Source organism: Rhea pennata, chromosome 10, assembly GCF_028389875.1.
Source record: "Rhea pennata isolate bPtePen1 chromosome 10, bPtePen1.pri, whole genome shotgun sequence".
NCBI lineage: Eukaryota > Metazoa > Chordata > Aves > Rheiformes > Rheidae > Rhea > Rhea pennata.
In genome coordinates this window covers 18,493,269-18,508,974 of record NC_084672.1, presented here as the reverse complement: position 1 = coordinate 18,508,974, position 15,706 = coordinate 18,493,269, and the positions used below count along the sequence as shown (strand labels likewise).

General features: G+C 39.1%; 1 long non-coding RNA gene across 3 annotated transcripts in view; it reads right to left on the bottom strand.

Annotated features, from left to right (window-relative positions):
* Nucleotides 1-648: 648 nt before the first annotated feature.
* Nucleotides 649-15,706, bottom strand: part of LOC134144594 (uncharacterized) — a 54,363-nt gene continuing 39,305 nt past the window's right edge. For 2 of the 3 annotated variants that reach the window (XR_009959429.1, XR_009959427.1), the window contains 4 exons: nt 12,701-13,004; nt 11,372-11,564; nt 2,259-2,345; nt 649-1,503 (listed from right to left, as the gene is read on the bottom strand). This is a non-coding gene — a long non-coding RNA (uncharacterized LOC134144594). The remainder of the gene's footprint in view (nt 1,504-2,258; nt 2,346-11,371; nt 11,565-12,700; nt 13,005-15,706) is intronic. The other variant, XR_009959428.1, reaches the window with a different exon arrangement.

The following is a 15,706-nucleotide window of genomic DNA, read 5'->3' as shown; positions in this document are numbered from 1 at the left end:
GTTCAATCCTAGGGGCCAGGGAATAGAAGGGAGAAGGGGGAGAGGAGCTGGAATCCGGCAGGGACTGCCGCTTCTCCATCCCCCGGGCTGAGCACTGTTAGTGTCAGGCTGAGCAGCAGGGAGAAGAGGAAGAGGAAGCAGCGCCCGCCTGCTCCGCACAGCTGCTGCGGTTCCTGAGAGACCAGGGCTCACTGCAGGGGAGTTTTATGAGCACTTCACGAAACAGCTCTGATTTGAACAACTACTTATCAAGCCAGATCAAATGACATAGGGAATAGACATGGCCGCGGTGTCTGTGGAATGCTAAAGCCATGTCTATAAAAGTTATACACATCCATTAACAGTTACCTTAATGCAAAGATACATGATGTGTGATGAAAACACACAAAAGCTCCAAAAACGTGGTCAGTCTAGAAGAGAGACAAAGTACACCCTTCAGAACCAGAAGTTTCTCCTTGTCGGTATTGGATATCTTGCTAGAAAAATAAGAGTGCAACAAATGAGAATATTCTCTGAATCAGAGAGGATTTCAGCGGTATCTGGAAGTCCCTTGAAGGTAAAGGCATATGGGCCTGCTTTTAAGTGTTTCATTGACTTGGGACCTGTGTTAAGAAATTATTCAATATTGATAAAGTTCCAGAAGCCAGATTTTTTATTATTATTATTATTCTATAGCTTATGTTAGAAGATAAGAATGATAGTAAATAGGAACAAAGATATTCTGGGCAAAGTAAAGTAAGAAGTCACCATCTGTGGTTTTCTTCTTACCTGTGTCTTGACTTTGCTGAGTAGCATCAGGAATCAACACAGTTTTGTACTTCAGTTTCAATGTAGGCTAAATTCATACAGATAGAACTTAGATTTGCAGGGTGTTATGCTTACAGCATCTTCATCATAGCTCAGACACAGCTATGCAAGTAAACCAAAATAAATTCTCTGATTTGTTACACCATTTACCATTCTGTGAAAGCTATTATGTGATAATGCTATTGCAGAAGGTAGTAGCAATGGAAAAGGAACTTGGGAAAGCCTGTTGTCATTCCATAGACCAGAACTACAATTTTCCAAAGTTTTTTCAGAGGAGAGTAGGCTTATAGTCATTAAAATTTACAATTTGGTAAGGAAAATGGTTCTTTCTCAGCAAATGAATAAGTAGCAGAAGAACTGAGCTAACTGAGTACAGAACTGAGGTGTTAAGAGCTGACTTGTATTTTAGTCACATGAATTTTCTCTGAAAACTCTTGTTCTAGGTCACATTTTCTTTCCTAGAAAGCTTCAAACTTTTTGTACAAGGTGAAGCCTTAAAATATAGGGACTAGATATAAAGGAAAATAATGCATTCTAAAATTCTTTCCAATATATGTTAAAAAAAAAAAAAAAAAAAAAAAGTAGTGAAGTGAAGATGCAGTCTGGTCTTGTTTCTCTCACTTGGTGATTATGTAATTCTGTGAAGGCAAGTGGAGATAAAGTGGTTGCCATCAGCAAGGCTTTGACTTGAAGTTTCTAGAAGAGATGACAAAGTTTGATTTTTCCCAAAGAACATATTTTTCCCAAGCATCTTGCATGAGTTTAAGTTAAATAATATTAAGAGACCAAAGTTTTGAACTGAAGCTGCTTAGTTAGTGTCTCCAGTATGACCCTAATTACAGTAGTCATCTAGTCATCCAAAGATTATCTAGGCAAGCAGGAATTTTAGCTACACAAAATAATCTGTGAAAAGTTTTGGACAACTAAGTAAAATGACCCTTTGGTGATCCTAGAGAAGAAATTAAATAGCTTTTGGGAGGGATGCATCCACTTCTCTCTAGGTGATCTGATTATCAGTAGTAAAGTTCAGATCTCTAGTTAAGGCAAAATAAAACTATGCTACTCAAAAGTGGAAATGCCCATCTCATAGCTTCTGATACTTGCACACCTGTTCCCCAGCCAGAGCAGAAAGACTAAGTACACATAAGCGATAAGTAGGTTACTGAATGAGGACTGGAACACTTCAGTTTACAACATGGAAACCACATTTTCTGGTTTGAGATGCTTTTGTTTCATTTACCTGTATAAAATTCCCCTTGACCTATACAAAAAGTTTAAACAACAGTTTCAATAATTCGTGTCTCTTTTAAGAGGCTGAAACTTCGCCCTTCTGTCTCCCCTTTGTACCATCTCTATACGCAAAAAACTTACAATTTCTCCAGCAACCAGAATTGTTTCCAGCCCCCTGAAGAAGAGTGTTGCTGTCAGACAGTTGCATTCACGTCAGGTACCTGTTATGATTCGAACTGCCAACTGTAGTCTGTGAACCTGCTGCTTCCGATTGCTTCTGTCCCTCACTCCCATGTCTGTCTGTGCAGCTGTGCAGTAAAGCAGATCTAGAATCAGCAGGTTCTGACTTCTCGTTAGCTTTAGTTAGTAAGTGTTTCTGTGGAGGCAAACAGGGATTATTGCTGTGTGTTAAATTAAGCTTCTCATGCATTCTTGTGGATTTTTGGATGCTGTATTTGTGGATGGTGGAACTCAATGCTGCAGTTTGCTTCTGGATCCAAGTGCCTCTGGATGCCAGTGCAAGCAGGTGTCATGTATTGAGTTTCTGTAGGGAACTGAACCCTCTCAGAGTGGGATCAAGATATATGTGAGCATTTGCCTGTATGATGGGTTGGAGAGGAGGGAGATTCCCCTGAATTTATATGGTATGTGTATGTTATGTAGGTAATAAGTTGAAGGAAGTATGTATTGGCTGATGTACCTCTCCATTCAGGCATGATGATGAGAGCTTTGTAGACTTGGGTGCAGGATCTTGGGAGACCCCTAATGATGATAATTCTGTATGAATGCTATGACCAGGCTGATGTTCTTGTTTGGTCTGTCTTTTTACATTGATTTTATAGTACAGTAAAGTAACTTCTGTCATTGAAAGGGCCTATGGAAAAACTAAACATAGTTGGTGTAAATATTTTTAAATAAGATAAAATCTAGGGAATAGCTAAAGTTAAGTTGTGCAAAGCTTGGACATTTTAAAGAGAGGTACGATTCTTTTGATGAATAGGAAATGTGCTAGGAAATTCTCATCAATTATTAATCTATTGAAAAAGGAACTAGAAATATTAATATTTTATACCACAGAGATATATTTATATAGAATCATTTTGTAGTTGGTTAGTTAGCTGGTTAGAGTACAGCTTCAAACAATCCACAGAAACAAGTGAATCCTCCTTTATCTCAAATATAATTAGCCATTTAAATGTCTTGGGTCAATTTATTAACACTTTATTCATCGGGGTGTAACTTTTATTAGGCTTTATTGCTATCAGAAATTATATCCTACACAAATACAATAGAGATTTAAATGTTCTGTAGAATGAGCCAATGCTTTCTGACTTTATTGCACAGTATTGTAATGAACCTTGACCAGCTGTAGATTCGATAAGTGTAAAATATTACTGCTTGCTGCTAATTTTGTTCCTTTTTAATGACTGATAATCCATGTCGATTTAGTGTGATAGTCACAATCCAATACTGTTTTCCTGCTACAAATGTGATTGTAACAGGAGCTATTAAGTGTGTCTGCATAATAAAATTAGTCAGGGAAGGTCTGTATATTGTTTCCAGGTCTTTGAATTTTCATTATAGTAGTGGAACTTGTTAGACTGTAAAGCTTGATGGTTGCCAGCTCAGAGGAGCTTTTTGCTCCTTCATTGCCAAGCAAGGGGGTAATGATGCTGCACTAAGAAGTCTGTTCTTACTGTTCTGGAAAATTCATCATATATAAACATAGGGTATAATTTGGGGGAGAGTGGGAAAAGTGCCATAGGTGAAGAAAGAGAGGAAGCTTATCTGCACATGAAAGTATTACAACTCTGTAAGTTTAAAGGGACAAATTTGGCAGCTGTATATCTAAATGGAAAAGGCAGTTTTCACATCTGACAGTAATCCAGCAACACCAATGAATCAAACGTTCATGTTCTCCAGCATGCCAAAGTGGAGGAAGGGATTCTAGTGAGGAAACCTGGGCAGCAACCTCTCATCCTTTATCACTCTGTGCAGCAGCACACCCATGTGAATCGTGTTAGAGAATGCCAGGAAATGCATAGCTACTTGTAGATTTGCTTTTGGTCTCATTTGATCTTGTCTAGTTTGAAGGCTTCTCTCTCTCTGGTTTTCAGGCCTCTGAGTTTGAAGTGGTTGGGTTGTGCCCATAGGCACAGATGAACATTCCAACTCTAAGAATGATCAAAAAGCATTTTCTGAAACTTAATGTAATTTTCTGGATTTTTTTAATTTCTCTTTTAACTGAATAGTTATGTGATATCTACTGATTTCTTGGCAGAACAGGTAACTTGAAACTGTGCCCACATGTGAGCAGTATCTCAGAAGAAACTGTTCTGCAGTAGAGCAGATGGGTTATTGTCTGACTTGTTCTTATTTAACTTATCTTGCTGTATAGGTAGGGTCAGTTGAAGAAACTCATCTCATTTAATAAAGACTGGAAGAATCTTTTTTGCTAGATTTCTGGGAAAGTCAAAAGTTATGCATTGGCTTTCCCTGGAGTTACTTTTAGGAATCCAGTATTTTATTTCCAGGTCCAGTAGCTCTGGCAGCCAAACGGGTTTCTGCATTGATGGCTCAATTCCCCAGCCAGCACTACTTTGAATCGTGTTCAGTGCAACAGTTTTGGAGAGCTCTGGCTGGCACAGGCTGCTTTGTGCCGGAGGACAAAACACTGAGAGACTAGTCGGTGTGTACCAAGTATCTGAAATCTGGCCAGTGTCAGTGGGAGGCTGAGAGAATATTCAGTGCATCAGCAAATCAGCGCACCCACCTGTTTCATCAGCCTTCCTAGGGCACCCTTTGGGAGAAGCTCAGTAACTGGCTCCATTATGCCCCTAGAGCAAAATGTCATTTGGGTGGGGAGAAGACACTGCTGCTGCTGAAGGAAATAAAGGAAGGGGACCTATTCACTCACCAATTTATCATTCAAGCTATTGGGATAAGTTCCCAGTGCCCCTATCAATAGGTATTCCTCACAAATAAACACTGCCCAGGTACAAAGCAATGCTGTGCAAAACCCAAGCCCCGCAATGAACTTCAGAAAGATTGGATCCACAGATGTGCTGACTGAAGTTTAAGAGGCAACTTAACAGATGTACAAAGCCGTAGATCAGAGGGGATATAAAACAGTTAAACTTGCTGAAAGGCACAATGTGTCACAATCTGACGATTACATGCGTTCTAAGCCCGACAGAAGAGGGAACATACGCTCAGCTATGTGCTCTCGGCTGTCGGCATGCCAGGAAGATTATAAAAATGCCACGCTGTGATATGTTGCCCTCCTGCCTGAAAGGCTACCATTAAGCTGCTTATTTACTGCACCTATTCAGGCAGCAGTGCGGTTCAGAGTGCTACCTGACTTCTTGCTGGATAAATTAGTTGTGGATGTCGCAGGATTATTGCTGCCTATTGTTCAGTCTGGTGAAGGTGCGAAGAGATGAAAGACGCTGATCTGACCTTGTAATGTTTTGTGCAAAATATGAGATACTTTTTCTTCATAGTTGGTGTCACAGTTGATCTGGGTAGGACAGGTTGTGTTAGTTTGGAGCTGAATTTAAAAGGCCAACATGCTAATGAAGGCAAAAATTTATCCCAGATATATATATTTAAAAAAAGAGAGAGGATATGGAGGGGCAAAAGATACGGGGGTGTGAAGGAAAGTACATGTCACTAGAGGTTTGGATTCTCTTTCTAGCTTTGTAAATTAGTGCTGCTATTTGAAATGAAACCTTCACACACAGCACACACAGAAAAGCTTAGCCACCCCTTCAACTCAAAACGCTTCTAATATAAATTGTTTTGCTGTCGTATTTTCTGATATATGGAGCTGTGAACTTTAAACTAGTGATAACAGAAATTGACAAGTACAGCATTAAAAAATAAACCATGCAGCCCTACAGGCTTAATTATGAACTGAGCAGGAAGATAGACACAGAAAATCCTGTTTCGAAATTTTACCTCACATAATATAAATAAAAGATTATATCTTCCACTGGTAGCCTGTAGATCAAAAGGATAATGTAAAATGACTACCCTGATATTTATTTTGCCTTCATTATGTGTATAGATAAACTATACATTTCTCATTTGTTACATCTTGTAGCTATACACAGTTATAGATACTTAGATAGGTATTTATAGATGGTTGTATGAACATTAAGCATTTTTGCATTTTCATATATTCACTGAAAATGCATGCTATTGTTGAAATATGAAAATATACTTTCAAAAAGCATTCAAATAGATAATATGGCAAAATGAATGTAAATTAGGCAAATAAAAATTAGTAGTAACTAGTTACTACTAACTAGTAGTAAGTATTAATAGGAATTTCTTTTATCAGTTGCGATTCTTAAGACACAAGTGAGTTACATCATCACTAAATACCAGACACTTCAGTTATGACATTTATCGTTATTCTTTTATCCTCTGTATAGTATATAAGTTTCATATTTAGACAACACCCAGAAGCTGTAACAGTATCATAATTTAAATACATATGTCTTCGCCTTCAGGGACTGTGCATGCTGAGCTGATTATTTTCGTTGCTGTTTATAAAAGTTTCTACTTGTTATGCTTGGATAAGGCACTCCAGAAGGATTTCTCTTTCCTAATGAACCTTTGCCAGCTCAAAGCCATTTTGGCCTAGATCAGTGACTAAAAGTTGACTATTTAATGGCAGCAATCAATAACTATAATTTAGCTGATGATTACACAAAACTTGCACAAAAATTATGTCAGGCTATTTGAAGTGAAGGTCTGAAATGTTCTGAATTTCCAACTTTTTTATTACCGACAAAGAAAGGAAGAGGAAAGAATCTAGATGAAGTAGGTGCAACTTTCTCCTTCTTTCCTTGAGCTACTTTTTTGATCATTTTTGAATGCCAGTATAAACATTGTGGGAATGATATAAGCAATATTTAGCCAAAAAAAAAGTTGTCACTTTTGACACAATATGAGGAGCCTCACTGAAGAGTCAATAAATATTAGCACCTTTTAATAAGGGCTACAAAAAATAAGCCTCAGTATTTTTCCTCATTACGTCTCAGAGCATGTGGTGCCCTCAGTATCGGAATTCTCAGAAAAGTGGCAGGCTCTAGTACCAGGCTCTAGTACCCAGCGTTGTTGAGATGGAATCATTTGGTTTCCATATTTGTTTGGCCATGGTTTAGGGCTACTTAGTGCAAAGCCTTCCTTGCAGCAGTAGTCTATTAGCATCAGTTGGAAAAGTGGCTAGAGTCGAGCATTTCTGATGTTGGCTTGCAGCATTGAGTCCTCTTGGAGTTGTGTTTTAGCTGGCAAATATTGTATTTGGTTAAGGTCAATCGTGGTGGAAATTGATTGGACTCCATAAGGTCTAAATCATTTTGTAACATTATTAGCCCACCATTATCTTCCTTGTCTCTCCATCTAACTCCTTCTCCTCACACACTTGTTGGTTTTACATTAAAATTGCATAATATTATAAAGATGGCTCTTTGCCGAAATTAGAAGTATATTCCTTTAGCTAAGTCATAAACTGTATAGAAAATATGTTATAAAATATAGAATTATCTTTAATTTGTTAATTTCTGTTATGTTTGGAGTTAACCATCTTTCAGAAACTATTGTAAACTTAACGCTTCTCAGGCATTATCATGATGATGTATCAAATAAGAAATGGAGTAGGAAAAGTCAGTCAACTGCTAATGTACAGCTAACATTTTTCCTTAAAATACTGATAATCTAGAGCTAACAGCAGCAGCTCTTAAGTGCCAGTACAGCCTGTCAGAGTATCATGGGCTTTCCTCTCTGCAGTATTTTTTGCTCCCTTTCTCTGATCTTTGGGGGAGGGTAAAGTGAGAATAAATACGCTTACAACACAGCTGATCCCTGGCTTGTAGCTGTCTCTACAGTAATGGGCTCCGCAACCAAGCTATTAGTGTTCCCTAAAACAGCCGCTGCACACCATGACTGCTTTGTATGGGCTGAAATAACCCTGCTTGGTAAGTATTTCTCAGACACAAAATACTGTATATTGATGCACCTGTGTAATCAGTTCATACTGCTTTTCTAGCTGCTCTAAGTAGAAGGCACTTAAGCACTACAGTACACCTTCAATGTAGTTTTGAAATTTATAAAATGTGCTTATTTTAATGATCAGGTGCCAGAGCCTACAAAGTATCACCAGTCTTGCTAATCTGAACAGTGCATAAATAGATCTCTACAATTCATGAGGTTCAAGTGTCTTGAGACACTAGGGTTCATGTTAGCTTTTATTTGAAACTATGATTACAAGGAGGTCTCTCTCTCTTTTTTTTTTTTTTTTTTTTTTAAGGAAAGAAGTAATAATGAGACATGCACTTATGTTAACTCTGATGGAAGGACTAAATCACTGCTGTTGCAATTCATGATAATTACTGGCAAATCTGCCTTAAATGTATAATTAATCCTGAGCATGTAAGTAGTATGACTGATGTGAATTAAACTGCTCACACACTCATGTACTCACACGCTCAAAATTAGTCATGCACTTGGCTACCTCGATTGGGCCCAGTGGAAATGCAAAACTCTTCTGACAAGTCACCGTAGGCTCAGGAGAATCATACAGCTGAATTATGTTCAGCAAGGGTTAAAGAGGGATAGAAATATGCTTTTGTGCCAAGAGAAATTCGTCCACATCATTCGCAATAGCAGGAACAACCAACTCAAGGGACTCAACCAACATCAGTGAGGTTTTGTCACACTGGTGTTACTTGGAGAGCCAGCATAAGCGGCCCAGGATGACTTTAAGACTGTTCATTCAAATTTAGAGAGGTCTTTCTGTTTGCAGATGCTCCAGAGAAAATTAAGTAAGTTATGTGAATGACAGTAGCAATTGTTTGGAGAGACTTCGAATCTTGCAGTACTAATAGGTAAGATTTAAGTAGACTCTTATTTCATGTGTACCAATCACTTGTGAAATACCAGCCCATTGCACATTCCAAAAAATAAAGGGATGCCAGAAAGGGCAGGTGGTGGGAAAAATCCTGGAGACCTGTGGACTAGAACAAAGTTAGCACTGGAACCTGTAAAAAAAACCTCAGAACTGGCTACAAGTTTTACAGCACTTTGCAACAAAGTTTATTATTGTTGTTGATTTAACCTAAACCTTCCAGTAAGTTGCATAGACAGACTCTAATACTTTCCAATCACAGTAACTGACTGAGAAAAAAGCTTTCTGGAAAAGGAATATAATTAAGAGCTTGGAGGGTAGAATGTTGGTCAGAAAATTAAAACCTGATAAAGAAAATTGGAATTCAATGTGGGTTTGGTATGTGATAATCCTACAACATTCTGTGCCTAATTCTACCAGCACTAACATTGCTAATTAAAACATAAATGCATTGTTTTGTTACTATATTTGACAGTTAGGCCTGGGGAATATTTTTGTGTTAATTATATACTGTAGTACCCTTTATTTTCTATACAAATCTGTTCTGTATCTTCTGTGATGTAAAGATATACATGCAAACTGATCTTCAGTTAAATTAGTGGTTACTGCTTCAAAAAGCATATTATTCTGGTTGAACAGTCAGTAGTTCTGATAAAGAACTAAATTGCTGCAATTTAATGTACACTTTAAAAATAATCAAAAATTGCTGTGATACCGAGCTGAAGAGTATTTACGGATTAGGCTTCCTCTGAAGAGAAGCCGTATGGAGACATACAGCCGTATGGAGACCCTCTTTCTCCAGAATAATATACTTCAGTGAGATAGTGTGTGTATATATAGCATTTTATACTTCATTTCTTTTTAGCTGCAGATGTTCAGAGGATGAGTCCGTGAGAACTCAGCAAAAGACATTCAGAATATTTAGATTCTACAGAATACTGGAGCTGGCTGCAGTTATTTAAGATAGCTTGATTTTATCCTGCTTTGTGCTAACCTGGATATTGCATTCAGTTCTGGATTATGTGAGCCATAAGAATCGTTTTTGATCCTTTGGAACCTTGAGAATGCAAAATTATGTGGGGAAAAAAAATCTGCTGAGATCGCAGAATTTTGCAGCTTCTCCCACAACACCTAGCAGATGGCACATAGTGCCCAGGAGAGTGGTTTGGTAACCAACATCTTGTGCAGCTCTAGTCCAAATCCACAAAAGCATATGAAGATACCACCAAAATATCTGGCTATGGCAGTTTTTCTGGCACTTGAACCATGCAGGACTGCTGCAATGTTAAGGAGTTGATGGCCTTTGGAAAACATCCAGTAGGCTTGGCAAGAGGGTGCAAAAGAAATACCCTAAAATCCTGCTCCCAGCTACACAGTTTGAGCACTGATACGGCCATTCCAGCACAACTCAGAAAAAAATAAGTGTGGTAGGATTTAGCTGTGGATTGGAATTTAGCTTGTGCCAGGGAGCAGTGAGAGCAGGCTGCTCCGCGTGGGGAAGTGAGCCAGATGGCAGTGAGGCGGGCAGGGGCTGAGTCCTCGCCTACAAGGGACAAGGTCCCACAGTGCCCAGGCAAGGTGAGCAGAGCCAGTCCAGCGTCAGTAAGCAGGGGCCGCCGCGCTCCAGTGCCTGCAGCAGGTCTGTATCAAGGAGGCGGGTGCAAGGCCATGCCAGGAAGCCAAGTCAGCGGGGAACCCGGCTGAGCACTGCTGTGCCTGCAACTTAGTGCAGGCAAGAGTGAAGGGCAAGGGCCTGAGCTGAAATGCAGCTCCCAAATGAGTTGAGGGAGGCACCTGATGAAGCTTCACCCAGCTTTTTCCCAGCAGTGAGCCCAGGCTACAGCTGTGCCATATGTGAGCTGACTCCGGAAGGGAGGAGGAAGAGGTTGCAGAGCTGGTTGGTGCAATTAGGACCCTGACAGGTTGTAGGTGACTTCTCAAGTAAGTCCTTTTCAACTTGGCATATTGGGAAGAATCTCCCCATATATTGGGGGGGGGGGGAGTTAAAACAAATTGCAGGCACTTCTGCAAAACTCAAGCCACTACTGGGCTAAGTGAAAAAGGTAGGATGAACTTGAGTTTTTAATACTATAAAGTATTTAGAAAATTGCACTATCAACTGAGCTAGAGTTGTGTTGTTAGACTCTAAACCCTCTTCCATAGAGTGCTGCATGTTGTGACCTCCTTTTGGAGCTGAGCGGATTTGGAAGATGCTCCCTGACAGACTGTGCAAGCTGGGTGGGAATGGGGTGAGGCAGAAGCTGCTAGAGCAAATGCCACTTAGATGCAGAATCGTGCAGCCAATACAGAAGCAGTTACAAACTGCAGTGCTAGTGCTTGGTAGTCTGTGTGACACATGCTGCCATTCAGAAACCATTAGAGCTAGGGCCTGACCTATACAACCACATACTTTCTTACCAGTACAGTGAGGGCTAATTCTGTGAAGATGTTTCCTTACTTCTGCATTTCCACGAGGATGGCAGAGGCCTTCAGCATGTTTACTATTTCCTGCTAGCTGCTAAGAGCCCTCAACTTCAGCCAAGATCATCAGCCTCAGTACAAAAACAATGATATCAAGCCAGAGCCACTTGTAATCCTGTGCAGTCCTGATCTGCAAGAGAACATTTCCATGTTGAGAAGTTCCATAACTAATGTAAAAAATGAGTTTTAAAATTCTTAAAACATTTTAAAAGACTAGTGCTGTAACTCTCAAAAACAGTCTCGTTTTAAAGTGATTCTTCTTTTACTAATCCAGTTGATTGATGTACAAGCCTTGTCTGCTAAGGCATTCTTTGAGAACTTCACTTTTGTGAAAACTGCACAATTGGGTATGCTGTTATTCAGAATAATGCAGTGGCTTTTTGAAGCCTGTAAGGTTGACTTTACAGAAAGAAAAATGGTAATATGAGGTAAGCTTGGCTCCAGCCTAGTGACACTTTGCCAATATTGTATTGACAATCCAGTTACAGTGAAAAACAAGGACATTATGTAGCTGTTAGGAGTTAGAAAATAGATTGTTTATTGTGTTACATGCCATCAGTCAGTATATTGAGTAAACTAACTCTGGCTGTCTGCTGTAATTTCTCTTAAAAGCCCTGAATGTCTCTCCTGCTTAATAGTTTAAATATAATTCAAATGAAATTAACGGTAAATTAGAACTATTAGATTTTTTTAATATGAAATAATTTAGTAGAACATTAAAAATTTTAAAACTCACATTGTTTTAATTCTAATTATAGTAATTAAAATGACACGATGATTAAATATAGGAATGTATAGAAAAGTGTTGGTGCAGGAAAGCCATAACCAATGAATGTGTTTAGCATTATGAATTTATCTCAAATTGGAGATTATTAACATTAATTAAAGACAATTTCTTTAGGAAGGGATTTTGCAGTGATAATGCTGCAGATGAAACAAATTTGTAACAGTGTCTTTGATTAAATACTTTTCTTTGTGTTTGTAATATACTTCCAGCAAAATGTATTTTGTGTTTTATCTTATTCAGCATTCTTCAGTATTGAAGCGTGTCTTTCACATTCTCAGAGTTTGCTTTCCTATGTAAATTCAAAGATTGAGAGGCTATGTTGCCTACCAAGTCATCTGTATAATTAAAGGGATGCAGTCAGCCCCACTCTCCAGTAAGACTCCTCTCTGATCAGCTTTGTAGCATGAATATTTAAGCTGAAGAATTTAAAATCCATCCTAGCCAGAAAGTACTATTATTCTGGGACTTACAAAACGTACCTTAAAAGCTCAATATGTTGAAAGGTCTTAGTTAAGTGACATCCTCCATTAGACAATAACATAATCACATCAAGTGTCACTAGGAAACAGGATATTTTAACACAGGATCAGGTTCAAGTCAACATTTCCATGTAAGAAGGGAAGATGAGCCTTACAGGACAGGAACAACTGTGAAAATAGTCTTTCTGTTCTGGAAGTCTTGGTTCCCCTGTAATCAAACGTGCTGTTTTCCTTAGAGCCTAAAAGTTTTGATCCTGGTTATTGGCTAATTTAAGGTCTAGTGAAGATGACCAAGTGTATAAACCTGGGAAAAAAAAAAAAAAAAAAAGTTGTCAAGAGGTAATATTTCAAGAAAAAGATGGTAAGGGATTAGTAAATAATAATAGCAAGAGGAACTAAATACCTTGCCTTCAATTAAGTCAGGATATTTAATCCCTAAATTGCATACTGTTATAGGCTGTCATAGATTACTATCCTGTTCTCTAGATATGAGCACAGCTACTTGAGATAGCTGTAAATATGTCTCCAAATACTTACGAAGAGCTTATGTTATATAGATGCACCCTGAAGCTTCATGGCGCCTTTTGATGTCCTGCATGTTCAGCTGCTATCTTTGCGTGCAGCTTTTTAGACAAGTTAGCGTACCAAAAGCAAACCAAACCTCCACAAGTCAGAGCTTAGTACGGGGGTTTTGTGCCTGTCTAGCATGCCAAGTGGAAACTGGAGCCTTATATATTACCACGCAGGGTGACTGCTTCTTGAGCTAGCCAGCTTCCATTTACTCAGGTGTGCTTAGATGAGCTATGGTCCTATATCTGAACTGCAATGTTCACATTCCTGGAGGGAAATGAAGGTCACCAAGAGTGGGTGGTGACAGTCCGTGTCAGGGCATCATGTCTAGTGTGTCAGAACCTGGAAAAAGGAATTGACAGTGGAGCCTGTTGAAAACCAGGACCCTTTCATGACCTCTGCCCCTGGAAAATATTCAGCCAGTTAGTCTGAATGAAAAACTTCTCTGAGACTGTGATTGCCACAAGCTGTCAGTCAGTCTGTTCAGAATACCGAGGTCTTTAGATACTCTCACCATTTTGCCTGGTTCCCTGATGCTGGTTTGCTTGTAGCCTCAGGGAAGTCTGTTTATGTTTATTCCTTCTAGTTCCTTAGCTGTGGTGATAAATGCACACCTTTTGCAGACTCTTGAAACCCTGAATGAGCTACCTACATGTTAAGTACAGTCCGCCATCCTTCCTCCTGAGGGAAAAAATTCAGGTTGGTTTTATGTCATGGGTATTTTGCATTTAAGTATAAATATCTACGGAACTATATCTTACTTGGTCTTTGTTTTAATTAACCACCAAATCAGTAATGTTACTGCCAGTGAAATGTTTGCATGTGCCAGCTACACTTACATGCATGTCTTAACATCAGTCACCCCTTCCCTGTAGAACTTTTGTATAACAATACTGTTAGGCCTTTAGTGTGATATGAACATAACTCAAAACAGAGGTGTCTTCTTTTCAGTAGATAAATTATTTTGTACTCTGTAAATAACCAAGGAAAGTGATACTGGGGTGACTGACCAGATTCTGGAATACTGAAAGGGCCAGTACATGGGGCTACCTGCAGATTAAGCGGTTGCCCTCAGAATGACTGCCTGGAGCTGCCAGGGAAGCCAGTGTGGAACGGCAGAGGCAGCAGGACACCCACGCAGACCTGAATTGAAGAGATGGGAATAGAACGCAAGGAGGGATGGTCTTTCTAGATATTAGATCTAGGAAGTTGGTATCTGTTATGTTGGTCAGTTAATCAACATTCTTCCTCTGTCAGATCAATCACTCTTCATTTTCATACGTGAGTATGTGGTGACGCAAAAAGAGAGCTTGATTAATTTTTACCCAATCCTCCATAGAATTAGGTAAAACAGGATGAGGTAAATCCTTTAGGATTCAATGGAATTTGGTTAAGTGGGAACCAAAACTGAACTCATGAAATACAGAGGTTGTTCTTCTGAGATTTAGCTGCAGGGGAATTAAAAGAACAGATTTTTTTTTTTTTTTTTTTTTTTTTAAGAGTCAGGGGAAACTTTCTGAGTAAGCTCTTGTGGGTCAAGACTTGCATCTCCGATGTTGGTACATTTGATACAGTCATACCCTGGGTTTCCAACGACTGGCCAGCAAAGCCTTCTTGTGTATTCTGATTCTTGCGTGGCAAGTCATAACTCATCCTTTAGGGTTTACCTAGCCCTTTCGCTCTCTGTAGTTAGACAACAGGCCCACGGATGTTTTTAGGTGGGACTGTGACTATATGCATGGGTGGCAGCTGTCTACCTGACCTGGAAGTGGGTGTGAAAACTACCCTACCAGTGGAGAGGCAAGTGTTCACGTGCTCTGAAGTTATCCATGCTTCCCTGCACATGTCCCTAATTGATATTCAATCTTAAAAAATGTCTTTCATTAAAAATATAATTTGACGAACTGGGTAATTGACTTGCATTTGATTAAGGCAGATTCTATTGGATTAACATGATTAATAGGTAAAATTATAATCAAACAGAAAGCAGTACAAAAGGTGACTTAAGTCATGGATCATATTAAGATACTAAATTTACAAAAAGATTGATACTCCAGGAATATTCATTTCACAGTAGGTAGCATGCTGTCCCTTACAGCCAGTGATGTAATTCAAATGAAGTTTGTAGTCAGAACTAGGGCTTGTTCCAGAGACCTTTGAGGTTAATGAAAGTTTTCTTCACAAAGAAGTGTGTTTACGATAAAGCTTTACACCTTTAAAACTTTTAAAACTTTACAGGCAATGAGCAAAAGCTGAAACATAGGAGGTTCCAATTAAACCGAAGAAATTACTTCTTCACTGTAAGAGCAAAGAACACTAGAACAGGTTGTCCTGTTGTGGAGTTGCTGTCCTTGGAGATGTTCAATACCAGAGTGGACATGGTCTGGGTCACCCTGTTCTATCTGACCTGGCTTGAGCAGAGAGGGGTTGGACTTG